General features: G+C 44.5%; 11 non-coding genes across 11 annotated transcripts; all 11 read right to left on the bottom strand.

The window, feature by feature from the left end:
- Positions 1 to 109: 109 nt before the first annotated feature.
- LOC141227763 (U2 spliceosomal RNA) lies at positions 110 to 300 on the bottom strand. The gene has a single exon (XR_012294745.1). It is a non-coding gene; the product is annotated as a U2 spliceosomal RNA (small nuclear RNA).
- A 1,115-nt stretch (positions 301 to 1,415) lies between these two features.
- Positions 1,416 to 1,606, bottom strand: LOC141227764 (U2 spliceosomal RNA). The gene has a single exon (XR_012294746.1). It is a non-coding gene; the product is annotated as a U2 spliceosomal RNA (small nuclear RNA).
- Positions 1,607 to 2,721: 1,115 nt separating this feature from the next.
- Positions 2,722 to 2,912, bottom strand: LOC141226955 (U2 spliceosomal RNA). Its single transcript, XR_012294068.1, has one exon. It is a non-coding gene; the product is annotated as a U2 spliceosomal RNA (small nuclear RNA).
- Positions 2,913 to 4,027: 1,115 nt separating this feature from the next.
- Positions 4,028 to 4,218, bottom strand: LOC141226969 (U2 spliceosomal RNA). The gene has a single exon (XR_012294082.1). It is a non-coding gene; the product is annotated as a U2 spliceosomal RNA (small nuclear RNA).
- Positions 4,219 to 5,333: 1,115 nt separating this feature from the next.
- On the bottom strand, positions 5,334 to 5,524 carry LOC141227083 (U2 spliceosomal RNA). The gene has a single exon (XR_012294192.1). It is a non-coding gene; the product is annotated as a U2 spliceosomal RNA (small nuclear RNA).
- Positions 5,525 to 6,639: 1,115 nt separating this feature from the next.
- LOC141227765 (U2 spliceosomal RNA) lies at positions 6,640 to 6,830 on the bottom strand. The gene has a single exon (XR_012294747.1). It is a non-coding gene; the product is annotated as a U2 spliceosomal RNA (small nuclear RNA).
- A 1,115-nt stretch (positions 6,831 to 7,945) lies between these two features.
- LOC141227409 (U2 spliceosomal RNA) lies at positions 7,946 to 8,136 on the bottom strand. Its single transcript, XR_012294404.1, has one exon. It is a non-coding gene; the product is annotated as a U2 spliceosomal RNA (small nuclear RNA).
- Positions 8,137 to 9,251: 1,115 nt separating this feature from the next.
- LOC141227766 (U2 spliceosomal RNA) lies at positions 9,252 to 9,442 on the bottom strand. Its single transcript, XR_012294748.1, has one exon. It is a non-coding gene; the product is annotated as a U2 spliceosomal RNA (small nuclear RNA).
- A 1,115-nt stretch (positions 9,443 to 10,557) lies between these two features.
- Positions 10,558 to 10,747, bottom strand: LOC141227202 (U2 spliceosomal RNA). Its single transcript, XR_012294295.1, has one exon. It is a non-coding gene; the product is annotated as a U2 spliceosomal RNA (small nuclear RNA).
- A 2,856-nt stretch (positions 10,748 to 13,603) lies between these two features.
- LOC141227767 (U2 spliceosomal RNA) lies at positions 13,604 to 13,794 on the bottom strand. Its single transcript, XR_012294749.1, has one exon. It is a non-coding gene; the product is annotated as a U2 spliceosomal RNA (small nuclear RNA).
- Positions 13,795 to 14,908: 1,114 nt separating this feature from the next.
- LOC141226958 (U2 spliceosomal RNA) lies at positions 14,909 to 15,099 on the bottom strand. Its single transcript, XR_012294071.1, has one exon. It is a non-coding gene; the product is annotated as a U2 spliceosomal RNA (small nuclear RNA).
- Between the last annotated feature and the right edge of the window lie 488 nt (positions 15,100 to 15,587).

Below are 15,587 nucleotides of genomic sequence, written 5' to 3' on the forward strand. Positions count from 1 at the left end.
AGGAGAAGAAAAGCAAAGCCAAAGAGTCCATCCCAAAATCCGACAAACAAGCAAAATGAACAAAAAACATTGAATTCAATTCTTTCTGATTTTAGAAACTGCATTAAAGAAGGGGTGCACCGGTCCTGGAGATACTGCAATACCAGGTCAATGCGTGGAGTGGACAGAGCAAGCTCTTTTTCCATCTCCCTGTTCTAAAAATCCATTTAATATATGGTCCCCAGATAGGGGACGTATCAGATATTAAACTGATAAGAACAGATACTACACTTGATCTTAGCCAAAAGGCCGAGAAGCGATAACCAGAATTGGTTTCAAACTACGGAGCCACCCAAGGATCCTGAAAAGTCCATTTGTGGAGATGAGCTCCTGGACTCCCGTTAAGAAGACATGTTGTCAACCTCTAGATCCCTTACATGCCTGCACTTTTCGGCTTGCTGCTGCTGCAATCCACGCGTTTTAGATCTGCATTACTCCACCTCTTTAAACACAGCACCTTCACCCCCTGCTGTTCCCACCCGCCTCAACACCGTTGGAAGGGAGGAGAACCAATTAAGGCGGGGGGTGGGGTGGAACGAGCAGCTGTCTACCCTTAGCAGGAGGGCTCCTGATTACATACCTCTCCTGCTGCTGCTGCTGCTGGCTGTCCAGCAGCAGACTGAAGGTGGCTGCTGCTGTGCACAGGTATATAAAGGCTCAGAGCCTATTATGACACGCGCAGCCAGCGTTCCATTGCCACATTCCATCTACTGCAGGCAGGATACCTGGCTGGCTGAATGTCGCTGAGAAGCTCACAGAGACCGCCATAAGCAACAGTTTAACAGAATGCCACAGACAAATCAACCAAACTTTTTGGGTTGGGTTCTCTTTTATAGTCTGCAGGCATTAAATGAAAGAAGTCAGTGTTCCAGCAGAGGGAGACAACGTTTCAGAAAAGGCATTGTAGCAAACCAATAAAGAAATTTTAAGCGCAGCAGAGTAACCAGCGCACATACCTGTTAGCTCAGGTGAGTTTAAAAGGCTGCTGTTGATAACAAGGGCATTTGCTAAATAGATGGTGTGTGTGCAACAATATACTGAAAGGTCAATTATATTGTGCAGCTTATCTCACCACCTGTAGTTATTTAGGTGAAAGCTCCAAAATGCTTGCCTAATATGTCTGTTTATCCAAAAGGAAGTAAAAAGGGAGAGCTAGAAAGATAGCATTGCATCACATTACATGGTAATGCAATGCACAGTTGCTGAAGTTGAACCAAAATGAGCTTGTAATCTGGCTTCTGCAACTTTGAACATGAAAAATCCAATGAGGAGAAGAAAAGCAAAGCCAAAGAGTCCATCCCAAAATCCGACAAACAAGCAAAATGAACAAAAAACATTGAATTCAATTCTTTCTGATTTTAGAAACTGCATTAAAGAAGGGGTGCACCGGTCCTGGAGATACTGCAATACCAGGTCAATGCGTGGAGTGGACAGAGCAAGCTCTTTTTCCATCTCCCTGTTCTAAAAATCCATTTAATATATGGTCCCCAGATAGGGGACGTATCAGATATTAAACTGATAAGAACAGATACTACACTTGATCTTAGCCAAAAGGCCGAGAAGCGATAACCAGAATTGGTTTCAAACTACGGAGCCACCCAAGGATCCTGAAAAGTCCATTTGTGGAGATGAGCTCCTGGACTCCCGTTAAGAAGACATGTTGTCAACCTCTAGATCCCTTACATGCCTGCACTTTTCGGCTTGCTGCTGCTGCAATCCACACGTTTTAGATCTGCATAACTCCACCTCTTTAAACACAGCACCTTCACCCCCTGCTGTTCCCACCCGCCTCAACACCGTTGGAAGGGAGGAGAACCAATTAAGGCGGGGGGTGGGGTGGAACGAGCAGCTGTCTACCCTTAGCAGGAGGGCTCCTGATTACATACCTCTCCTGCTGCTGCTGCTGCTGGCTGTCCAGCAGCAGACTGAAGGTGGCTGCTGCTGTGCACAGGTATATAAAGGCTCAGAGCCTATTATGACACGCGCAGCCAGCGTTCCATTGCCACATTCCATCTACTGCAGGCAGGATACCTGGCTGGCTGAATGTCGCTGAGAAGCTCACAGAGACCGCCATAAGCAACAGTTTAACAGAATGCCACAGACTAATCAACCAAACTTTTTGGGTTGGGTTCTCTTTTATAGTCTGCAGGCATTAAATGAAAGAAGTCAGTGTTCCAGCAGAGGGAGACAACGTTTCAGAAAAGGCATTGTAGCAAACCAAAAAAGAAATTTTAAGCGCAGCAGAGTAACCAGCGCACATACCTGTTAGCTCAGGTGAGTTTAAAAGGCTGCTGTTGATAACAAGGGCATTTGCTAAATAGATGGTGTGTGTGCAACAATATACTGAAAGGTCAATTATATTGTGCAGCTTATCTCACCACCTGTAGTTATTTAGGTGAAAGCTCCAAAATGCTTGCCTAATATGTCTGTTTATCCAAAAGGAAGTAAAAAGGGAGAGCTAGAAAGATAGCATTGCATCACATTACATGGCAATGCAATGCACAGTTGCTGAAGTTGAACCAAAATGAGCTTGTAATCTGGCTTCTGCAACTTTGAACATGAAAAATCCAATGAGGAGAAGAAAAGCAAAGCCAAAGAGTCCATCCCAAAATCCGACAAACAAGCAAAATGAACAAAAAACATTGAATTCAATTCTTTCTGATTTTAGAAACTGCATTAAAGAAGGAGTGCACCGGTCCTGGAGATACTGCAATACCAGGTCAATGCGTGGAGTGGACAGAGCAAGCTCTTTTTCCATCTCCCTGCTCTAAAAATCCATTTAATATATGGTCCCCAGATAGGGGACGTATCAGATATTAAACTGATAAGAACAGATACTACACTTGATCTTAGCCAAAAGGCCGAGAAGCGATAACCAGAATTGGTTTCAAACTACGGAGCCACCCAAGGATCCTGAAAAGTCCATTTGTGGAGATGAGCTCCTGGACTCCCGTTAAGAAGACATGTTGTCAACCTCTAGATCCCTTACATGCCTGCACTTTTCGGCTTGCTGCTGCTGCAATCCACGCGTTTTAGATCTGCATAACTCCACCTCTTTAAACACAGCACCTTCACCCCCTGCTGTTCCCACCCGCCTCAACACCGTTGGAAGGGAGGAGAACCAATTAAGGCGGGGGGTGGGGTGGAACGAGCAGCTGTCTACCCTTAGCAGGAGGGCTCCTGATTACATACCTCTCCTGCTGCTGCTGCTGCTGGCTGTCCAGCAGCAGACTGAAGGTGGCTGCTGCTGTGCACAGGTATATAAAGGCTCAGAGCCTATTATGACACGCGCAGCCAGCGTTCCATTGCCACATTCCATCTACTGCAGGCAGGATACCTGGCTGGCTGAATGTCGCTGAGAAGCTCACAGAGACCGCCATAAGCAACAGTTTAACAGAATGCCACAGACTAATCAACCAAACTTTTTGGGTTGGGTTCTCTTTTATAGTCTGCAGGCATTAAATGAAAGAAGTCAGTGTTCCAGCAGAGGGAGACAACGTTTCAGAAAAGGCATTGTAGCAAACCAAAAAATAAATTTTAAGCGCAGCAGAGTAACCAGCGCACATACCTGTTAGCTCAGGTGAGTTTAAAAGGCTGCTGTTGATAACAAGGGCATTTGCTAAATAGATGGTGTGTGTGCAACAATATACTGAAAGGTCAATTATATTGTGCAGCTTATCTCACCACCTGTAGTTATTTAGGTGAAAGCTCCAAAATGCTTGCCTAATATGTCTGTTTATCCAAAAGGAAGTAAAAAGGGAGAGCTAGAAAGATAGCATTGCATCACATTACATGGCAATGCAATGCACAGTTGCTGAAGTTGAACCAAAATGAGCTTGTAATCTGGCTTCTGCAACTTTGAACATGAAAAATCCAATGAGGAGAAGAAAAGCAAAGCCAAAGAGTCCATCCCAAAATCCGACAAACAAGCAAAATGAACAAAAAACATTGAATTCAATTCTTTCTGATTTTAGAAACTGCATTAAAGAAGGGGTGCACCGGTCCTGGAGATACTGCAATACCAGGTCAATGCGTGGAGTGGACAGAGCAAGCTCTTTTTCCATCTCCCTGTTCTAAAAATCCATTTGATATATGGTCCCCAGATAGGGGACGTATCAGATATTAAACTGATAAGAACAGATACTACACTTGATCTTAGCCAAAAGGCCGAGAAGCGATAACCAGAATTGGTTTCAAACTACGGAGCCACCCAAGGATCCTGAAAAGTCCATTTGTGGAGATGAGCTCCTGGACTCCCGTTAAGAAGACATGTTGTCAACCTCTAGATCCCTTACATGCCTGCACTTTTCGGCTTGCTGCTGCTGCAATCCACGCGTTTTAGATCTGCATAACTCCACCTCTTTAAACACAGCACCTTCACCCCCTGCTGTTCCCACCCGCCTCAACACCGTTGGAAGGGAGGAGAACCAATTAAGGCGGGGGGTGGGGTGGAACGAGCAGCTGTCTACCCTTAGCAGGAGGGCTCCTGATTACATACCTCTCCTGCTGCTGCTGCTGCTGGCTGTCCAGCAGCAGACTGAAGGTGGCTGCTGCTGTGCACAGGTATATAAAGGCTCAGAGCCTATTATGACACGTGCAGCCAGCGTTCCATTGCCACATTCCATCTACTGCAGGCAGGATACCTGGCTGGCTGAATGTCGCTGAGAAGCTCACAGAGACCGCCATAAGCAACAGTTTAACAGAATGCCACAGACTAATCAACCAAACTTTTTGGGTTGGGTTCTCTTTTATAGTCTGCAGGCATTAAATGAAAGAAGTCAGTGTTCCAGCAGAGGGAGACAACGTTTCAGAAAAGGCATTGTAGCAAACCAAAAAAGAAATTTTAAGCGCAGCAGAGAAACCAGCGCACATACCTGTTAGCTCAGGTGAGTTTAAAAGGCTGCTGTTGATAACAAGGGCATTTGCTAAATAGATGGTGTGTGTGCAACAATATACTGAAAGGTCAATTATATTGTGCAGCTTATCTCACCACCTGTAGTTATTTAGGTGAAAGCTCCAAAATGCTTGCCTAATATGTCTGTTTATCCAAAAGGAAGTAAAAAGGGAGAGCTAGAAAGATAGCATTGCATCACATTACATGGCAATGCAATGCACAGTTGCTGAAGTTGAACCAAAATGAGCTTGTAATCTGGCTTCTGCAACTTTGAACATGAAAAATCCAATGAGGAGAAGAAAAGCAAAGCCAAAGAGTCCATCCCAAAATCCGACAAACAAGCAAAATGAACAAAAAACATTGAATTCAATTCTTTCTGATTTTAGAAACTGCATTAAAGAAGGGGTGCACCGGTCCTGGAGATACTGCAATAGCAGGTCAATGCGTGGAGTGGACAGAGCAAGCTCTTTTTCCATCTCCCTGTTCTAAAAATCCATTTAATATATGGTCCCCAGATAGGGGACGTATCAGATATTAAACTGATAAGAACAGATACTACACTTGATCTTAGCCAAAAGGCCGAGAAGCGATAACCAGAATTGGTTTCAAACTACGGAGCCACCCAAGGATCCTGAAAAGTCCATTTGTGGAGATGAGCTCCTGGACTCCCGTTAAGAAGACATGTTGTCAACCTCTAGATCCCTTACATGCCTGCACTTTTCGGCTTGCTGCTGCTGCAATCCACGCGTTTTAGATCTGCATAACTCCACCTCTTTAAACACAGCACCTTCACCCCCTGCTGTTCCCACCCGCCTCAACACCGTTGGAAGGGAGGAGAACCAATTAAGGCGGGGGGTGGGGTGGAACGAGCAGCTGTCTACCCTTAGCAGGAGGGCTCCTGATTACATACCTCTCCTGCTGCTGCTGCTGCTGGCTGTCCAGCAGCAGACTGAAGGTGGCTGCTGCTGTGCACAGGTATATAAAGGCTCAGAGCCTATTATGACACGCGCAGCCAGCGTTCCATTGCCACATTCCATCTACTGCAGGCAGGATACCTGGCTGGCTGAATGTCGCTGAGAAGCTCACAGAGACCGCCATAAGCAACAGTTTAACAGAATGCCACAGACTAATCAACCAAACTTTTTGGGTTGGGTTCTCTTTTATAGTCTGCAGGCATTAAATGAAAGAAGTCAGTGTTCCAGCAGAGGGAGACAACGTTTCAGAAAAGGCATTGTAGCAAACCAAAAAAGAAATTTTAAGCGCAGCAGAGTAACCAGCGCACATACCTGTTAGCTCAGGTGAGTTTAAAAGGCTGCTGTTGATAACAAGGGCATTTGCTAAATAGATGGTGTGTGTGCAACAATATACTGAAAGGTCAATTATATTGTGCAGCTTATCTCACCACCTGTAGTTATTTAGGTGAAAGCTCCAAAATGCTTGCCTAATATGTCTGTTTATCCAAAAGGAAGTAAAAAGGGAGAGCTAGAAAGATAGCATTGCATCACATTACATGGCAATGCAATGCACAGTTGCTGAAGTTGAACCAAAATGAGCTTGTAATCTGGCTTCTGCAACTTTGAACATGAAAAATCCAATGAGGAGAAGAAAAGCAAAGCCAAAGAGTCCATCCCAAAATCCGACAAACAAGCAAAATGAACAAAAAACATTGAATTCAATTCTTTCTGATTTTAGAAACTGCATTAAAGAAGGGGTGCACCGGTCCTGGAGATACTGCAATACCAGGTCAATGCGTGGAGTGGACAGAGCAAGCTCTTTTTCCATCTCCCTGTTCTAAAAATCCATTTAATATATGGTCCCCAGATAGGGGACGTATCAGATATTAAACTGATAAGAACAGATACTACACTTGATCTTAGCCAAAAGGCCGAGAAGCGATAACCAGAATTGGTTTCAAACTACGGAGCCACCCAAGGATCCTGAAAAGTCCATTTGTGGAGATGAGCTCCTGGACTCCCGTTAAGAAGACATGTTGTCAACCTCTAGATCCCTTACATGCCTGCACTTTTCGGCTTGCTGCTGCTGCAATCCACGCGTTTTAGATCTGCATAACTCCACCTCTTTAAACACAGCACCTTCACCCCCTGCTGTTCCCACCCGCCTCAACACCGTTGGAAGGGAGGAGAACCAATTAAGGCGGGGGGTGGGGTGGAACGAGCAGCTGTCTACCCTTAGCAGGAGGGCTCCTGATTACATACCTCTCCTGCTGCTGCTGCTGCTGGCTGTCCAGCAGCAGACTGAAGGTGGCTGCTGCTGTGCACAGGTATATAAAGGCTCAGAGCCTATTATGACACGCGCAGCCAGCGTTCCATTGCCACATTCCATCTACTGCAGGCAGGATACCTGGCTGGCTGAATGTCGCTGAGAAGCTCACAGAGACCGCCATAAGCAACAGTTTAACAGAATGCCACAGACTAATCAACCAAACTTTTTGGGTTGGGTTCTCTTTTATAGTCTGCAGGCATTAAATGAAAGAAGTCAGTGTTCCAGCAGAGGGAGACAACGTTTCAGAAAAGGCATTGTAGCAAACCAAAAAAGAAATTTTAAGCGCAGCAGAGTAACCAGCGCACATACCTGTTAGCTCAGGTGAGTTTAAAAGGCTGCTGTTGATAACAAGGGCATTTGCTAAATAGATGGTGTGTGTGCAACAATATACTGAAAGGTCAATTATATTGTGCAGCTTATCTCACCACCTGTAGTTATTTAGGTGAAAGCTCCAAAATGCTTGCCTAATATGTCTGTTTATCCAAAAGGAAGTAAAAAGGGAGAGCTAGAAAGATAGCATTGCATCACATTACATGGCAATGCAATGCACAGTTGCTGAAGTTGAACCAAAATGAGCTTGTAATCTGGCTTCTGCAACTTTGAACATGAAAAATCCAATGAGGAGAAGAAAAGCAAAGCCAAAGAGTCCATCCCAAAATCCGACAAACAAGCAAAATGAACAAAAAACATTGAATTCAATTCTTTCTGATTTTAGAAACTGCATTAAAGAAGGGGTGCACCGGTCCTGGAGATACTGCAATACCAGGTCAATGCGTGGAGTGGACAGAGCAAGCTCTTTTTCCATCTCCCTGTTCTAAAAATCCATTTAATATATGGTCCCCAGATAGGGGACATATCAGATATTAAACTGATAAGAACAGATACTACACTTGATCTTAGCCAAAAGGCCGAGAAGCGATAACCAGAATTGGTTTCAAACTACGGAGCCACCCAAGGATCCTGAAAAGTCCATTTGTGGAGATGAGCTCCTGGACTCCCGTTAAGAAGACATGTTGTCAACCTCTAGATCCCTTACATGCCTGCACTTTTCGGCTTGCTGCTGCTGCAATCCACGCGTTTTAGATCTGCATAACTCCACCTCTTTAAACACAGCACCTTCACCCCCTGCTGTTCCCACCCGCCTCAACACCGTTGGAAGGGAGGAGAACCAATTAAGGCGGGGGGTGGGGTGGAACGAGCAGCTGTCTACCCTTAGCAGGAGGGCTCCTGATTACATACCTCTCCTGCTGCTGCTGCTGCTGGCTGTCCAGCAGCAGACTGAAGGTGGCTGCTGCTGTGCACAGGTATATAAAGGCTCAGAGCCTATTATGACACGCGCAGCCAGCGTTCCATTGCCACATTCCATCTACTGCAGGCAGGATACCTGGCTGGCTGAATGTCGCTGAGAAGCTCACAGAGACCGCCATAAGCAACAGTTTAACAGAATGCCACAGACTAATCAACCAAACTTTTTGGGTTGGGTTCTCTTTTATAGTCTGCAGGCATTAAATGAAAGAAGTCAGTGTTCCAGCAGAGGGAGACAACGTTTCAGAAAAGGCATTGTAGCAAACCAAAAAAGAAATTTTAAGCGCAGCAGAGTAACCAGCGCACATACCTGTTAGCTCAGGTGAGTTTAAAAGGCTGCTGTTGATAACAAGGGCATTTGCTAAATAGATGGTGTGTGTGCAACAATATACTGAAAGGTCAATTATATTGTGCAGCTTATCTCACCACCTGTAGTTATTTAGGTGAAAGCTCCAAAATGCTTGCCTAATATGTCTGTTTATCCAAAAGGAAGTAAAAAGGGAGAGCTAGAAAGATAGCATTGCATCACATTACATGGCAATGCAATGCACAGTTGCTGAAGTTGAACCAAAATGAGCTTGTAATCTGGCTTCTGCAACTTTGAACATGAAAAATCCAATGAGGAGAAGAAAAGCAAAGCCAAAGAGTCCATCCCAAAATCCGACAAACAAGCAAAATGAACAAAAAACATTGAATTCAATTCTTTCTGATTTTAGAAACTGCATTAAAGAAGGGGTGCACCGGTCCTGGAGATACTGCAATACCAGGTCAATGCGTGGAGTGGACAGAGCAAGCTCTTTTTCCATCTCCCTGTTCTAAAAATCCATTTAATATATGGTCCCCAGATAGGGGACGTATCAGATATTAAACTGATAAGAACAGATACTACACTTGATCTTAGCCAAAAGGCCGAGAAGCGATAACCAGAATTGGTTTCAAACTACGGAGCCACCCAAGGATCCTGAAAAGTCCATTTGTGGAGATGAGCTCCTGGACTCCCGTTAAGAAGACATGTTGTCAACCTCTAGATCCCTTACATGCCTGCACTTTTCGGCTTGCTGCTGCTGCAATCCACGCGTTTTAGATCTGCATAACTCCACCTCTTTAAACACAGCACCTTCACCCCCTGCTGTTCCCACCCGCCTCAACACCGTTGGAAGGGAGGAGAACCAATTAAGGCGGGGGGTGGGGTGGAACGAGCAGCTGTCTACCCTTAGCAGGAGGGCTCCTGATTACATACCTCTCCTGCTGCTGCTGCTGCTGGCTGTCCAGCAGCAGACTGAAGGTGGCTGCTGCTGTGCACAGGTATATAAAGGCTCAGAGCCTATTATGACACGCGCAGCCAGCGTTCCATTGCCACATTCCATCTACTGCAGGCAGGATACCTGGCTGGCTGAATGTCGCTGAGAAGCTCACAGAGACCGCCATAAGCAACAGTTTAACAGAATGCCACAGACTAATCAACCAAACTTTTTGGGTTGGGTTCTCTTTTATAGTCTGCAGGCATTAAATGAAAGAAGTCAGTGTTCCAGCAGAGGGAGACAACGTTTCAGAAAAGGCATTGTAGCAAACCAAAAAAGAAATTTTAAGCGCAGCAGAGTAACCAGCGCACATACCTGTTAGCTCAGGTGAGTTTAAAAGGCTGCTGTTGATAACAAGGGCATTTGCTAAATAGATGGTGTGTGTGCAACAATATACTGAAAGGTCAATTATATTGTGCAGCTTATCTCACCACCTGTAGTTATTTAGGTGAAAGCTCCAAAATGCTTGCCTAATATGTCTGTTTATCCAAAAGGAAGTAAAAAGGGAGAGCTAGAAAGATAGCATTGCATCACATTACATGGCAATGCAATGCACAGTTGCTGAAGTTGAACCAAAATGAGCTTGTAATCTGGCTTCTGCAACTTTGAACATGAAAAATCCAATGAGGAGAAGAAAAGCAAAGCCAAAGAGTCCATCCCAAAATCCGACAAACAAGCAAAATGAACAAAAAACATTGAATTCAATTCTTTCTGATTTTAGAAACTGCATTAAAGAAGGGGTGCACCGGTCCTGGAGATACTGCAATACCAGGTCAATACGTGGAGTGGACAGAGCAAGCTCTTTTTCCATCTCCCTGTTCTAAAAATCCATTTAATATATGGTCCCCAGATAGGGGACGTATCAGATATTAAACTGATAAGAACAGATTTTTTTTTTTTTTTTTTTTTTTTTTTTAAAACCTATTCAGGTTAAAATTAAAGTCCACTCCACAGTCCTCTTCTCCCCAAAGGGAGACAAGACGTGGACTCCAACTTAAATCATCATCAGGTTTTGGTACTTTTAATGTCAGAAAAAAAAATTACAAAAATACAACAATACTTACAAAGAAAGAAATGTTTCAGAACCTGAATGGATACCAAAAAAATAAAAATTAAATTATAACTGTATTAACAACAGTAATAACATCAAGTAAAATACTTGTAACCATTATCAAAAGCATGAACCCCAACCCAACTCAGAACCTTAAGGGACAAATCTTCAACCCTTGATGCTGAAAAAACTTGTTTCGATACACCATCTGGTATTCTATATTTCACACAAAAAACATTTTTATCTCTTATTAGTTCTTTCCTAACATTCTCTATAAGATAGTCCAAACGTTTCTCATCATACAACTTACGGTACAACCGGTTAAAATATTCTGCATTCTTTATAAACATAGGTTGTTGAAAAACAACTATATTTTCTTCCATTGCCACCTCCACTTCCTGTTCCTTTCTCTTTTCTTGCTTTTTAACCTTACCACGGCCAGTTCCCTGACTTACACCTCCCATTTCACTCTCTACCCTATCCCCCCAATCTACTCTTGTTTTCTCCATCTCCCTCTGCACTCCTACAGGTTTGCTTTCTTTTCCCTTTACCACCAACACCTTTTCTACACTTTCCTCCTTTCTCTCTACCAAAACCTTTTTAACCACTACCTCCTTCTCTTTATTTCTTTTCCTCTTTGGGCAATTCTTAAAAACATGCGTATCTTCCTGACACAAGTTGCACTTCCTCCGATCTTTACAATCCTTTGACTCATGATCACCTTTTTTGCAAAAACCACATACACCACCCGAACAATTTTCCTTTCCATGCCCGTATTGACGACAAACTCGACAAAAAGTGGGTATACCACTGAAAAAAATATCACCATTTATATTACCCAACTTAAACCTAGCTGGGGGAAGCAACACAGTCCCCTGCTCATCTTCTTTGAAACGGACCAAAAATTTCCACTTCGAAGTCCAAAAACCAAATTCATTATAAATCTTTCCTTTTGGTGTTACTGACAAACAAAAAAACTCCAAAAATGTAAGAACATCCTCTTCGTCCACCAATGGAGAGTACATTTTAACAATGATCCATTTATCTCTAACGGGGAAGTGTGGCATTACACTTATCCCCTCCATTCTTTTATCCTGGCTTGCAGTCATTTTCCTTAGATATCCTCCAAAAAAAACTTTGTCAACAAAAACTATATCATAAACACCCCTCCTGGGGTAGTCCATTATCGCCAACACTTCTTCTGTCTTCAAACCAAAAAGATCCACAAGAACTTGACTCATCACATACCTAAAATCCTTTTGATCTCGAAAGTTCTCCTGAACAACCAAACGAATAGAATTCTGCACCTTAGCGAATTCAGGCACATGATCTTCCTCTCCTTCATGTGATGCTGCAGACATCTTCTTCACAAACAGGTTCTCCTCTTCTCAATAGAAACCTTCAACACCGAAGTGCCAGGTAGATGATCGCCTCCCGTTGCCCGGGGACTAATCCGACTCCCTAATAGCAGCAGGGAGGTGAAGCCCTGCTGAAAAACAGAGCGATCCCCCCAGGCCAAGGAGCCGGGTACCCCGAGCACCTCTCAGCCAAGACCAAGGCAGCAGCCGCTAGATCACTGCACTTGATCTTAGCCAAAAGGCCGAGAAGCGATAACCAGAATTGGTTTCAAACTACGGAGCCACCCAAGGATCCTGAAAAGTCCATTTGTGGAGATGAGCTCCTGGACTCCCGTTAAGAAGACATGTTGTCAACCTCTAGATCCCTTACATGTCTGCACTTTTCGGCTTGCTGCTGATGCAATCCACGCGTTTTAGATCTGCATAACTCCACCTCTTTAAACACAGCACCTTCACCCCCTGCTGTTCCCACCCGCCTCAACACCGTTGGAAGGGAGGAGAACCAATTAAGGCGGGGGGTGGGGTGGAACGAGCAGCTGTCTACCCTTAGCAGGAGGGCTCCTGATTACATACCTCTCCTGCTGCTGCTGCTGCTGCTGGCTGTCCAGCAGCAGACTGAAGGTGGCTGCTGCTGTGCACAGGTATATAAAGGCTCAGAGCCTATTATGACACGCGCAGCCAGCGTTCCATTGCCACATTCCATCTACTGCAGGCAGGATACCTGGCTGGCTGAATGTCGCTGAGAAGCTCACAGAGACCGCCATAAGCAACAGTTTAACAGAATGCCACAGACTAATCAACCAAACTTTTTGGGTTGGGTTCTCTTTTATAGTCTGCAGGCATTAAATGAAAGAAGTCAGTGTTCCAGCAGAGGGAGACAACGTTTCAGAAAAGGCATTGTAGCAAACCAAAAAAGAAATTTTAAGCGCAGCAGAGTAACCAGCGCACATACCTGTTAGCTCAGGTGAGTTTAAAAGGCTGCTGTTGATAACAAGGGCATTTGCTAAATAGATGGTGTGTGTGCAACAATATACTGAAAGGTCAATTATATTGTGCAGCTTATCTCACCACCTGTAGTTATTTAGGTGAAAGCTCCAAAATGCTTGCCTAATATGTCTGTTTATCCAAAAGGAAGTAAAAAGGGAGAGCTAGAAAGATAGCATTGCATCACATTACATGGCAATGCAATGCACAGTTGCTGAAGTTGAACCAAAATGAGCTTGTAATCTGGCTTCTGCAACTTTGAACATGAAAAATCCAATGAGGAGAAGAAAAGCAAAGCCAAAGAGTCCATCCCAAAATCCGACAAACAAGCAAAATGAACAAAAAACATTGAATTCAATTCTTTCTGATTTTAGAAACTGCATTAAAGAAGGGGTGCACCGGTCCTGGAGATACTGCAATACCAGGTCAATGCGTGGAGTGGACAGAGCAAGCTCTTTTTCCATCTCCCTGTTCTAAAAATCCATTTAATATATGGTCCCCAGATAGGGGACGTATCAGATATTAAACTGATAAGAACAGATACTACACTTGATCTTAGCCAAAAGGCCGAGAAGCGATAACCAGAATTGGTTTCAAACTACGGAGCCACCCAAGGATCCTGAAAAGTCCATTTGTGGAGATGAGCTCCTGGACTCCCGTTAAGAAGACATGTTGTCAACCTCTAGATCCCTTACATGCCTGCACTTTTCGGCTTGCTGCTGCTGCAATCCACGCGTTTTAGATCTGCATAACTCCACCTCTTTAAACACAGCACCTTCACCCCTGCTGTTCCCACCCGCCTCAACACCGTTGGAAGGGAGGAGAACCAATTAAGGCGGGGGGTGGGGTGGAACGAGCAGCTGTCTACCCTTAGCAGGAGGGCTCCTGATTACATACCTCTCCTGCTGCTGCTGCTGCTGGCTGTCCAGCAGCAGACTGAAGGTGGCTGCTGCTGTGCACAGGTATATAAAGGCTCAGAGCCTATTATGACACGCGCAGCCAGCGTTCCATTGCCACATTCCATCTACTGCAGGCAGGATACCTGGCTGGCTGAATGTCGCTGAGAAGCTCACAGAGACCGCCATAAGCAACAGTTTAACAGAATGCCACAGACTAATCAACCAAACTTTTTGGGTTGGGTTCTCTTTTATAGTCTGCAGGCATTAAATGAAAGAAGTCAGTGTTCCAGCAGAGGGAGACAACGTTTCAGAAAAGGCATTGTAGCAAACCAAAAAAGAAATTTTAAGCGCAGCAGAGTAACCAGCGCACATACCTGTTAGCTCAGGTGAGTTTAAAAGGCTGCTGTTGATAACAAGGGCATTTGCTAAATAGATGGTGTGTGTGCAACAATATACTGAAAGGTCAATTATATTGTGCAGCTTATCTCACCACCTGTAGTTATTTAGGTGAAAGCTCCAAAATGCTTGCCTAATATGTCTGTTTATCCAAAAGGAAGTAAAAAGGGAGAGCTAGAAAGATAGCATTGCATCACATTACATGGCAATGCAATGCACAGTTGCTGAAGTTGAACCAAAATGAGCTTGTAATCTGGCTTCTGCAACTTTGAACATGAAAAATCCAATGAGGAGAAGAAAAGCAAAGCCAAAGAGTCCATCCCAAAATCCGACAAACAAGCAAAATGAACAAAAAACATTGAATTCAATTCTTTCTGATTTTAGAAATTGCATTAAAGAAGGGGTGCACCGGTCCTGGAGATACTGCAATACCAGGTCAATGCGTGGAGTGGACAGAGCAAGCTCTTTTTCCATCTCCCTGTTCTAAAAATCCATTTAATATATGGTCCCCGGATAGGGGACGTATCAGATATTAAACTGATAAGAACAGATACTACACTTGATCTTAGCCAAAAGGCCGAGAAGCGATAACCAGAATTGGTTTCAAACTACGGAGCCACCCAAGGATCCTGAAAAGTCCATTTGTGGAGATGAGCTCCTGGACTCCCGTTAAGAAGACATGTTGTCAACCTCTAGATCCCTTACATGCCTGCACTTTTCGGCTTGCTGCTGCTGCAATCCACGCGTTTTAGATCTGCATAACTCCACCTCTTTAAACACAGCACCTTCACCCCCTGCTGTTCCCACCCGCCTCAACACCGTTGGAAGGGATGAGAACCAATTAAGACAGGGGGTGGGGTGGAACGAGCAGCTGTCTACCCTTAGCAGGAGGGCTCCTGATTACATACCTCTCCTGCTGCTGCTGCTGCTGGCTGTCCAGCAGCAGACTGAAGATGGCTGCTGCTGTGCACAGGTATATAAAGGCTCAGAGCCTATTATGACACGCGCAGCCAGCGTTCCATTGCCACATTCCATCTACTGCAGGCAGGATACCTGGCTGGCTGAATGTCGCTGAGA

Source organism: Phyllobates terribilis, unplaced genomic scaffold, assembly GCF_046119375.1.
Source record: "Phyllobates terribilis strain yellow unplaced genomic scaffold, ASM4611937v1 Scaffold_416__1_contigs__length_1633014, whole genome shotgun sequence".
In the NCBI taxonomy this organism is placed as follows: domain Eukaryota; kingdom Metazoa; phylum Chordata; class Amphibia; order Anura; family Dendrobatidae; genus Phyllobates; species Phyllobates terribilis.